Consider the following 12,356-nt stretch of genomic DNA (forward strand, 5'->3'; position numbering starts at 1 on the left):
TAAGACAAGTTGGATATGGGAAAATAGACTGGAAAGAAGAACTGCAAATACAAGAAACGCATCAGTCTTGAAACACGCTCGAAGAAGGAGGTTGACGGGGTTCATCGGAACTGGGCTGCAACACAGCGACAGAAGTTTGATAAGGGGACACCAGTCTAGCGGATGAAACCGTAACGCTATTGATGGCCAAAGTGAAGGCTTCAAATCCAAATTTGAAGTGGAACACACGGTTTAACAGTAAGGGCAATTAAACAGTCAGAACCACCTTTTGAGACCAAAAGGGAACATGCGTTGCTGGGCAGTGTGAAGCAATTATTTAAATACGTCTCTTTCCAAAGGGAGGCGTTTCAAACAGGAGCTGAAGGAATTCTTGCAGCCAATATAACCCTGAAAGTTTCTCCTCTATAGAGAAAATGCTGCTTTTGATTTTTCAGTTAATAAGAATTGAATGTCCAAGCTGGCATTAATTACTTCATATAGTTGATTTGTTCCATTTTCCAAGACAATTTCAGGTATAAATGTTTGAGACATATGCTCTTAAAAAATGTCAACCCATTTATTAGTGGCTGTGTTCCAAGTCTGGATTAATGAAACCATAATGAGCAGCTTGTTATGCTTTAGCTGCTATCTAACTGTTCTTTATAGGAATAGGAATTTTGGGCCTTAGTCCTGGCCCTGGCCAGGGAGAGAGGAAATATGAGCTCTTAAATAATATATATGCATGGCCTTACACTATTGTTGCGTCTTGTGCAAGGATGCAGTGTTGTGGTCTGAAGAAAGGCGGGATGTTCTGCAAAGGATTTGCTTATAATGGGCTGGCGCATAGGGTTGTTACGTGCAAATCATTTTCTTACCCGATTAACTAATTTTTGCTTGAAAGTACTTACAAAGAAGTAAGAAGGTGAAATTTATAACTTAGCTAGCACTTTGTTTCTCAGTATTTTTCATTAATAAAGGTGTTTGAGCTTTTTTTTTTTCATTTACATAAATGGGGCTTCATTTAAAGTAAGATTAGGCGATCATCTTGTCTGCACAAAGTCAAAAAGATTAGCTTCCCGTCAGACGTGGCTCTATAACCTGCTGTTCCCTTCAGCTGGAGAGCAACCTTCACGTCAGGAACCCTGGAGCATCCTTTTGAGAGCCTGTGGTTTGATAGCCACTAATGTCTAGAAGCTGAGGGACCCGTTGCACTGTTCCCATCCCCAAAGAACTAATGCTATCAGTGGACGTGGAATATCCAAGAGACTGGAATATTGAGTGAAAGTAAAGATTTCAAATCTGACCTGTTTGTTTGTTTGTTTACATAGGTGTTGTATCTTACTGGAAGTAAACAACTGGGTCCTGCAAGATTTGCCCAAGTTCACACAGGAATTCTGTGGGTCAGCCAGAAATTAATTCTGATACCTCCTGGTAACTGTGGGGTCCCTGAAAACATTGGAGGCTTCTGAAAAACACTTGCAGTTGTGAAATACAGAATACTCTGTCTGCAACGGAAAAGAAACATTTTGCCCAGTTAGTGGCTAATATATTATTACTGTTTGTTTGGCTACTGTGTTACCAGCTTTCTAACTCTGCTTTTAGTGATTAGTAAAGCAGGTTGAAATATTGAGTCTGAAAAGTGCTGTGTGAGAGATCAGCAAGAAAATAGTGGGCTCTGTTCTGAATCCCTCAAAATCAATGCAAATTCTTCATTTACTTCAGGAGGAAAAGAACTGAGACTTAGAAGTAACGCTTTAAAAATGCATTAAAAACCTTTCGGTAACTTTACGGCTATGCAGTTTAGCATTAGAGGCACTTTGTCTTTATTGTACTCATGCTGAAGTAACTATATGAAGTAGAAAGCAAAATAAAACTTCAAGGACAGGCCATAATTGAAAAGTTAATCCATGTTTTATATTGATATACTCACTGTAAAGAGCTTTAGGCCTGCAGACTAGCAGAAGAATGTCAGAATCCTTGCTCTAAATTTGCTCTAACTTTTTAATCATAATAAAAATCTCTTGTAAACAGTGGTGGTCCTCCTGTTCAGTTAAAACTCTAAAGTGTGAGAAGTTTTTAAAACTTCAGCTCTGAATAATTGTTATGCTTTAAGCACTTACATTATTTTATGAAGAAAAATCTTAGAGCACTTTTGAAACTGATTTATGCACAGGGGACCAGATTCTCTGCTGCTGTAGATATAAAAGGATTGCATTGATTATTTTTTATTATTGTTGTTGTTGTTATTGTTAATATTATTATTTAGAAATCAGAAATACACAGCTAAGGACAGATTTTTTTTTTTTTTTTTTTTTTTTTTTACACAGTATGGTTTTTTCCCATTGAAATGCAGCCATCTGCAGGCAACTATATAACAGTGCGTAGCGACACTACAACAATTATGTATAATATATGGCCATATTTAAAACTTCTCACTGCTCGGCACTGCTTATTATTAATGTTAATGCTGCTCAGGACAGGAAAGGAAAAATGAACTACTCTTAGGGGTAACTTTAAGTAGACTGACTGTAATTATCCACTTTAAAGGACTTGAGTGTGATCTCTTATGGAAATGATTTTTCTAGAAAAGTTGAATTCAAGACATCCATTTCAGAAAGCCTGGGAGATTCAGAGTCATTGAAATGGAATGAGGTTCATTCTTCTAAGTTATTGCAGTATTTTGAAACTTGCAGAGGATTTTCATTTAAAACAATAATGTTTTCATATTAATTTATTTTTTTTAAAAAAAAAAACAAAAAACAATATTTATTCAGGTTCAGGATTGCTGGGAATACCTGACCTGGTTTTCTGTAGTGGTTGAGATGTGTTTCGCTCAGAGAGCTGGCCTGCTAAGTGTCTGCGTATGGGATGCCTCGCCTCCCTTTCTGCATCGTGGGTGAACCTCTGTCAAGGCTCCCTTGGCCCCAGAGCAGAGGTCCTGCTTAAATACCCCTAGAGAATCTGTCTTGCTGTGCAATAATGTATAAAACTGATAGTGTTGTTAACACACACACAAAAAATTACCGACCATGCTGTTGAATTTCAAAACACAAAATTTGTATCTGCTGAACCAAAAGGGAAACCGGTGCCGGTGTCTGCGGCTCATGAGGTGGTACCGTAACTGGTGGGGGACACCGCTCAGTTTGGCCAAGGGCAAAGGCTGCCTACACCTGCCTACAGCCTTGTGTGCGCCCAACAAATTCTTGCTGTAACACTGGTTTCGTCAGAATCAAATCCTCTTTTACAAATGGTAGAAACACTGATATGACAAGTTGCGATACATCTTCTTGGAGATGTTCTTCCCTCTCTCTCACCCTCTTGATGGGTTCTGCCATAGGTGGGTGTTGGTGGAATATCCAGAAATACCATGTGTTAACATGTGCTTCTAATAGGGAATACTTACCATGCACGAATATCAATAGCAGCCAAAGGAATCAGACTGCAATTAAGAGTTGAAATATGTAGTTTTGACAATCATAAGTTACATTTCTGTATTGCACTGAGTACTTTGTATAATATTCCTTTCTTTTATGTGTGAGCATGTGTCTCAGCAGATACCTATGCACTTTTAATATTTTCTTGCACCTGTTTTTGAGAAGTCACTTCTTCCTTAACAGAGGGGGAAGAGTCTTCTGGGAATATAAACCCTGAAATTAGGATTTAGTATAGGCTTTATGGACAGCTGACTTGTTTAAAAGCTGCCTTGCTGTGCAGTCACATATCAAATTAGAAATTATAATATAAATAGATTAAGTTAATAACTGTGCTGTGGAATATGGGAATAAAGCATTTGACTCGTGTTAAAACAAAGGGGAAAACTGAAGATTTACAACATATTAACCTATGTTTGGTCAAAGATTCTGCTATAGAAGTAAGCAATAGGGCTTTGGATGGCAATTGATTTCTAGTGTTACCTGCATAGCTCTCTTTAATGCATATGTTGAGATGATTAGCTGTAATAAGGAGAGGCTTGGGATTAAAAGGGTAAAAATAACAGCCATTATACTTCTTAGAAGGAATTCTCTGAGGATGTATGCCTGTGGTTCACTCACGCTTGCTTTAGTACATAGTGCACTGAGCTATTCAGAGCTCTGTTGGAAAAAGGCTGCTAAACATGGCTGTTCAAAGCATGAAATACTAGTGGGCCTGTTTTCATCTTCATGATTCTTATTCTTTCTTTTAAGGATGAGTTGTGTGATGGCCACCTCAACTTTCTAAAGACAAGATCTTATTATTATATTGTATATTGTATATATTGATAATATTATATACATTTGGCAACTCTGAGTTGTAGCATTCCTGTAATAGAAACTTGAAGTGCAAAGGAAAAAAAGAAAATAAAATATGCTTTATTAATCATAGAATCACAGAATGGTTTGGGTTGGAAGGGACCTTAAAGATCATGTAGTTCCAACCCCCTCCCCATGGGCAGGGACACCTGCCACTAGACCAGGTTGCTCAAAGCCCCATCCAACCTGGCCCTGAACACTTCCAGGGATGGGGCATCCACAACCTCTCTGGGCAACCTGGTCCAGTGCCTCACCACCCTCACAGTCAAGAACTTCTTCCTTCCATCTAATCTGAATCTGCCCTCTTTCAGTTTAATGCCATTACCCCTTGTCCTATCACTACATGCTCTTGTAAAAAGTCCCTCTCCAGCTTTCTTGTAGGCCCCTTTAGGTACTGGAAGGCTGCTATAAGGTCTCCCCGGAGCCTTCTCTTCTCCAGGCTGAACAACCCCAACTCTCTCAGCCTGTCTTCATAGGAGAGGTGCTCCAGCCCTCTGATCATCCAATTAATATCAGAATTTAATCATATTGAAGATTTTAGTACTTCTACAGCAGTTTATGTGTTTAGAAAATGGATGTACTTTTCTTGTATTTATGTAATCAAAACTGCAGGCTCAGGACATAGTACAAGGTTATGCATCATTTCAAAGGATAGCAGCTAGATGGAAATGCTCATTAAGAAATCCCACTGCTTCTGTTATGCACACTGATGTAAATCTTCAATCAGTATACAAAATTGAGAAATATTTTACTGCTCTTTTACAGAAAACTGCAAGGTCTTTGTTTTGGGGAATGCTGAGGGATTGCCCTGGATGTATCTTTCTTATGGAATGAAAAAAGGCTGCTGTCATGAAGTTCATCTTTGTGAGGAGAGAAAGGGTGACAGGGAAATGAACAGATAGCCTGATAAATTCCTTCTCTTTTCCCTATTAAAAAAGAGGATCCAAGTATTTGTATATGTTTGGAAACTAGGGTGTAATTGAGCATAGGAGTTCTGCAACGTCTGCTGTTTCTCACTAGAAAGCAGCTCTCTCTAAAGACGGAGTAGGACTTTGAATCTTGAATGCAGTCTTTTCTTTAGAGGTAGAAATTGGATAGGACCAGCTGCTAACCAACGGAGAAGATACTGGAATCAGTGAGTTATACCCTGTGCAGGATGAAAGAGGCACTTCATTACTCATCCCGGTGATGCGCTAGCATGATATTTGTTAGTGAAGATACCAAAATTGCTCCTGTATTATCATATTCTTTCAAATGCTCAAAGGCAAAATAACTGAACTTTTTCCTAGCTGTCTGTAGATTTCTGGTGGTGAAGAATTTGGATGCTTTTGTACTTAATAAAAGTATATTTAATCTCTGTTAAGTGACAGGCTAATGTGGAACAGAGGAAATTAAAAATATTTCTCACATTTAAAAACTAAATGTATCAGATATAATTAATCTTACAGTAAGAACAAAATTTTTTTGTTAATTGTCCATATACTTCTGCTCTCCTTATACTGTTTTACATACACCTACATTAAATAAAACAGGCTACAGTAAGTAGAAAGGTTAGACAAGGTTAATGACCTTAGCTCTATCTTTACAATGTTTGTCCTTAAGAAAAGGTAAAAAATCAATTAATGTCTTAAAGTACACTGCCCAGAGTTCAGTAACAACTTGAGTAATTAAGATTGTATAAACATAAACTTCTGTCCAAATAACATGGGGTGCTTTTATATTTTCTTATAGCCTTAGATGAGTTTTAGTGAGCTTTATCGGTAAGGTTTTTTTCCCCCTCTTTTCTTTAGATGGCTTCAGAACAATGCCTTCCAGAACTCAGGTATTTGACAGCTATCCTGTTAGTTCACTGTCCTGGGTGCTTCAACGTACTGTATTAGCAGCACAGCCAGAATTGAGAAAAATAAGACTGATCAAAAGGTATGTATTTGATATGACAAAAGAAGAATGGATATAGTGTATGCAGCTGAATAGAATAGAATAGAATAGAATAGTTCAGTTGGATGGGACCTACAACAATAATCTAGTCCAACTGAAATATAAGCTGGTGGAGATTTCCACTATCATTTTCTAGTGGAGGGGGGAATCACATTGCAAATATAGAATAAGAAACAACCTGGATGTATGTCAAACAAAATTTAATTAAACTGTGTAATTGCAGGCCCAGTTAAAGAGCAATAGTATGAAAATATGTGGGGAGGACTCCCATAAATTGATATGATACATACAACAGTTTGAAAAAGGTTCAGTCAGCCTTTGTCTAGCCATGGTACTGTAGTAATGGGATCAAACAGATCAAGCAGGAACACGATAGTAGAAGGTTGTCCTGGTTTCGGCTGGGATAAAGTTAATTTTCTTTCTAGTAGTTGGTACAGTGTTATGCCTTGGATTCAGTATAAGAATGTTGATAACACACTGATGTTTTCAGTTGTTGCTAAGCAGTGTTTAGACTAAGTCAAGGATTTTTCAGCTTCTCATGCCCAGCCAGCAAGAAGGCTGGAGGGGCACAAGAAGTCTGGAGGGGACACAGTCAGGGCAGCTGACCCAAACTGGCCAAAGGGGTATTCCATACCATGTGACATCACACCCAGTATATAAACTGGGGGGAGTGGGGGTGGGAGATCGCTGCTCGGGGACTAACTGGGCTTCGGTCAGCAGGTGGTGAGCAATTGCATTGTGCATCACTTGTATATTCCAATCCTTTTATTATTATTGTTGTCATTTTATTATTGTTATTTTTATCATTATTAGTTTCTTCCTTTCTGTTCTATTAAACTGTTCTTACCTCAGCCCATGCATTTTACTTGTTTTTCCGATTCTCTCCCGCATCCCACTGGGGAGTCAGTGAGCAGCTGCGTGGTGCTTAGCTGCTGGCTGGGGTTAAACCACGACAAAGTTATATATAAATTACGCTATGAGAAGATAAAAAGAATATATAATTGAGGAAAGAGTAGTCAGTGCTAGAGGTGACCAAACTGCTGAAATCCCTCAGCTAGCGCTGTTTATGAGCCGGTTAGTTCACAGCCTGGTGGGCTAATGGCTATGCTGCTTCTGAAGGCAGCTTGGTTAAGCTCCATCCGAGCACCTGAGGGCTGGCTCTGGCCACAGTCCTTCATAACATGGGCTTTTTCCTCTGTGGCTCTTCCTTTGGTTAAGTTTCATGATTTACTTCAAAAAGAGAGAGCTGCTGCGGTGACAAATTTATGCTGCAGGTATTGTGTGCAAATTGAGTCACTCTCTGTGCAGTCTTTCCGATTTCCCAAAGCCCATCTAAGGAGGTTGCAGGGAAGAAACCAAGCGAATACAGCACTGTTTGTCAATACCCCAGAGCTCAGCGTACAAAGTTAGTTTAATCTGGTAAAGCCAGGTAAGTCTGGCAAAGCACCCAGAAGGTGTTCAGAATTTCTGAATCATTTCCCTAACTTATCTTCTTTTGATTTAAGATGCCTGTACGACTGCATTTGGAATTTAGCCTGCCTATCTCCTACTCAAGCTCCTCTTGCTCAGATGGAATGAGTCAGGCACAGTGTATATAGAACGCTTTGTGGTGCCAGATGTGAAGCAGTGTAATGCAAAGTATTTCCCTGCTTCAGAAAAGAAATGGTCTCTGGCCTAAAGGGAAAATGAAATGAAACCGCCAAAGGAATTTTCAGTTCCTTGTGTACCTATCAAAAGGTATGACAGTACTGAATTATTTAGGTAACTTGCCCTATTAGATTGTGTTCTCTTATGAATCATTTCAAGTGGCTTGGGCCCTAACCATAAAAAATTTTAGCATATTCTAAAGACTTTGAGAATGGCCCAGAGGAAAGATTAGGTGAGTTAAAAATTTATAGCCTAGAAAATTTTGTGAACCTCAAACTGCATTTTAATGAAGCAATCTTTTTAGTCTTGACAGATACCTCAAAAAAAAATTTAAAAAATGGCTACACCCTTCCCTGCCCCCTCTCAGTGCACCAAAGAAGTTCAGGGTGAGACTAAGATAACTAAAGGGAGTCTAAATTAAGGATAAATTGGTTTGTCCTTTTTTTATCCTGTGCCCCAAGAGTTTCTTGAAGATTTGTTTCTTCTTCCCACTCTGCCATTGAAAGTTGTATCTTAAAACCAGATGTCCCCCTGAACATGCGTAAGCAGCAGATTTCTTATTACATGAAGATTAATTAGTGCAATAATTCACATATATATGTCAACAAAAGCACAAAAAATAAAAGACAAATATATGTCTGGCTTTTAAATTGCTAACTGTGAATATTGTCAACCATTGTGTTAGCTAAGCAATAGTTTGAGCAAGCAAAGCATTGTGCTGATCAGATACCCAAATTTGGCTCTCAGTAAAATAAACAAGAGTCTGCCTGATCAGTGATCTCAGCTATGTCTAGTAGAAAAACCTTTTTAGGTTAACTTAGTGAGATTAACAGAGGTAGCAAACAATAAGGGAATATTCTAAATATCATACCTTTTCAAAGTGATATATTGCAAAATTCTTATGGAATTGAACACATATCAACATTCTGAAGCTTCTCAAACCTTCTTTAAAAGAAGAGCAGTTCACAAAATGAATGTCCTTTGTGGTAAGATGAGAAACTATTTACATTTGAAGAATAAAGTAATGTAGATAAAAATCTCAGAGCTGGATGAAATTTTGACAGATTTCCTGATCTTGTTCTCCAAGGCATTATTCCTCATACCTGGATATTCCTTATAGAAGTTTGTATCGCCTCCTTTTAAAAAAAAAACTCTGATGATGGTTGTACAGATGGTCTGTTTCAGTGTTCTTGTAAAGTTTTAATGTCTAATCTAAATCGCCTTTGCTGCAAGATATTACTACCTGTTCTATCCCTCTTGAGCACTAAAAGCATTCTCTTTGCAGAAGATTTTGCATATTTTGAAGTATCTTCTTTGCTAAGGCTGAAAGACTAATTTTCTACCTTTTTACTAAATTCCATCTAGGTTTTTGATCACTCTCTGCTCTCCTCTAGACGTTGTCTATGTGATTCACCTCTTTTCAAAGTACGGACCTGGGTTTTGAAGTGTGGCAGCTGTGGCCTTAAAATCCCGAGTAGTGAAAGGATTACCTCCTGTATGCTTTACATGCCACAATGGCACTTGCCTTTATCTGAAATAGAATGGCATTCTTGATTTATCGGGTTTTAATCTAATGTAATCCCCAATGTACTGTTACCCAGCCAGTTATTCTTCATCCTGCGTTAGCTTTTTGATCCATCCTGTTATTGACCTATCCTAGATCACAGATTAGCTGTATAAAATGTAATATCCTGTATTTGTTCCTATTAAATTCCATCTTGTATTTTTTTGCAATCTATTGGAATCATTGTAATGGTAAAATAAGTGAAGAACTGTAGCAGATTGTCTTTGAAAGAGAGGAGTCATTTTGTTTAATCTTTCCTGGATGAATTCCAGCAGAGAAGTGGATCCTGCATTAGGACTGGGAAAGGAGAAGTACAGAACTGGTTTTGAATCTCTTCCAGTCCTGTGTTTTTGTAATCATACAGTGGGGTTTTTTCAATAGTTTCCTTTGCAATTAACAAAGTCAGCAGGAGGCTGACTGAAGACAATCCTTAGTAGTGAGCTGTGCAAAATGTTGTATTTTGGTTTAAGTTATGTTGATAAATTCTAATTCAATTGAGGGAGCTGGGTAATCTCCTTCAGTGAAAAGTACACCTGAATTCTGCATTCAGTACAGAATATAATGGTATCTTCTGATTAATATGTTGAGGAAAACCAGGGAAAAGCAAATAGGGAACTGAAGATTCTGATTTATTTGTTCATCAGGAGCAGTATTTCTAGGAAGCCTATCTCAGAAGTGTATCTCTTGCTATACCTGTGACTGATGCAAGTGCATTGTAATGGCATTTTAGCAGTGGAGAGGGGTAGATGGCATATGTTAAAAGCCAGATGGCTGATATTACCTTGATGGGTTTTTGTAAGCATTTGCTTAAATATACATGGACCTAAGATAAAGGATATTAGGAATACAAAGGTAAGAGGTACAATATTTAGGAGAGATGACAATTATACTTGCCTTTTGTCAGGATCCAGACTGGACAGACCAGGGAGTCATGTTTAATTCGAAATTCCCTCAGGCTAAATTAAGGTGAAACGACACCAAACAATCAGTTAAAGATTTTATTTATGACTGAAGCAAACTGAACTGGGGAGGCGTGGTAGAAGGTGGCAGGTTTTCTCACAACAGGAATTGGCATAAGACCACTTCTGTAAACTGTGTAACCATGTACATCAATTCAGGGAACAAGGAGATCCTCCCGTTGAGTCCCGAGGTTCAGAGCAGACCCCCTGGCTTTCCAGACTCCTCCTCAGAGAAGGCCCCAGGGGCAGCTGGATCCACTCTCAGTCTCAGACTTGGTCAACGGTTTATGTCTTGAAACGGATGAGGTGTAGGGATTGTGGAAAAGGAAAAGGAAAGAGAGACAGAGACAGAGAGAGAGAAAGGAAGAGAGAAAGATTTCACCGGTCCTGGGTCCAGCCTTGGTTCAGTCAGCCGAGGGGTCCAGTCCCGGTGGGCTTGCGCGCCCGGGGCTTCGGTTTGTGTCCTTTTATCATCCTTGCCCCTCCTTCGGGCAGGCACCCGAACTCGTCAGGCTAACGAGCAGTTTGTGAGCCTTTGGGCTTGGGGGTCGTTTGTGGAGTAACTTCTCCTTCCCTGCAGATGTGGCCATTGTTTGATCTTTGTATCAGAACAGCTTATCAGAGGAGGGAGCTGCGCACCCTCCAGCACGTCCTCCCCCTCCTGTTGCTGATGTCTGACCCGATGGGCTTTTCACCTGGGTTCCTTGCTGTGCAGCGTTTGTCTTTAAGCAGAACTTGCCCCACCACAAAGTTTGAGACATCAACTCTTTCAGTATCTCACACCTTTGCAACCTACTCCTCTCTTTTAGGTATATTTGCTGTGTTTTTTTGCCTTTACTTGCATCCTAATTTCTTTGTCTTTGGAGTTTTTATCTTATTAAGCTCTTTGTGAAGGAATCACTGTTCTGTATAGTTGTTTGGTTTGGGTTTTTTTTCAGGGGTGGGAGAGGTACAAAAGTCTAAAGTCACTACTGTAGCCTTTAATGTTAAATTCTGTATTCTTAGTATGAAAAATATAAATGGGGACAGATGTAAGTATGAGTAAGTGCTTAACTAAAAACATCAGGTTATTTTTTAGATGGGTTTTTGCTAGTGTTTAGTATCTTAAATTTTTTTTAATGTTTCACAATACCTGGAGTGGTTTTGTGTCCACAAGCTTGGGTGGCCTTTTCTCCAAGTATATCACTTTGCCTAATAAACAATAGTAACTTTCTCTAAATCTTTGCCTTATTTAACAATTCCTAAGGTCCTTCAGAAGGGCAGTTAAGTAGCTCTTGCAGATAGAGAAAGAGAGCTATAGAAAATGGCAAATGTGAGGCCTGAGGCAAGGCAGCAATTCAGTCCTGATACCAGTCTCTGCCAAGAAACTCAGTGCCTTTCGTGCATGAGATGCAGTTAATGTGGCTTACTGAGCTCATTGCTCTGTCCAGCTTCAGGGGAATATGGATTTCCTGGCTGCTCTTTATCGTGGTAGAATCATTTTTCGCTTGCATTGTTCTCTGTGTGTCTCAGCTATAAACCTGCACCATACATTCAGCTAACTGGCAGGGTTTCCTGCATCCTTGAGGAAGCATTTCATTCAAGATCTGTATGTCTTCTGATGACCCACCTTCTGTTCTTAGCTGATTCTAACCCTAGTTAGAGTGTGTTTGTGTTCAGTTTAGAGGTGTTATATGCAACTCTTGGCAGATAAGAAGACAACCCTGGTCCTCTCATTATGAAGAAAGAGACATTACTACAGAACAAAGCTGCCCAGACTGAAATTCTCAAGTAGCTCCCTTAAATATTGACATGGGGAACTCCAAAGAGAAAGTAGCGGGAGAATGGTGTATCTCTAGAAAGAAGTTCCTTTATAACAGAGCTATAGGGGCTAGAAGTTAACTATAGTTTGTCTTCTTTCACTCCCTGAGAGTGTTGGAGGCTGGAAAGTAAGAGCACAAAGGCGTTCAGTGTATACACATCTATGAAATGGACTTGCAA

Source organism: Accipiter gentilis, chromosome 3, assembly GCF_929443795.1.
Source record: "Accipiter gentilis chromosome 3, bAccGen1.1, whole genome shotgun sequence".
In the NCBI taxonomy this organism is placed as follows: Eukaryota; Metazoa; Chordata; class Aves; order Accipitriformes; family Accipitridae; genus Astur; species Astur gentilis.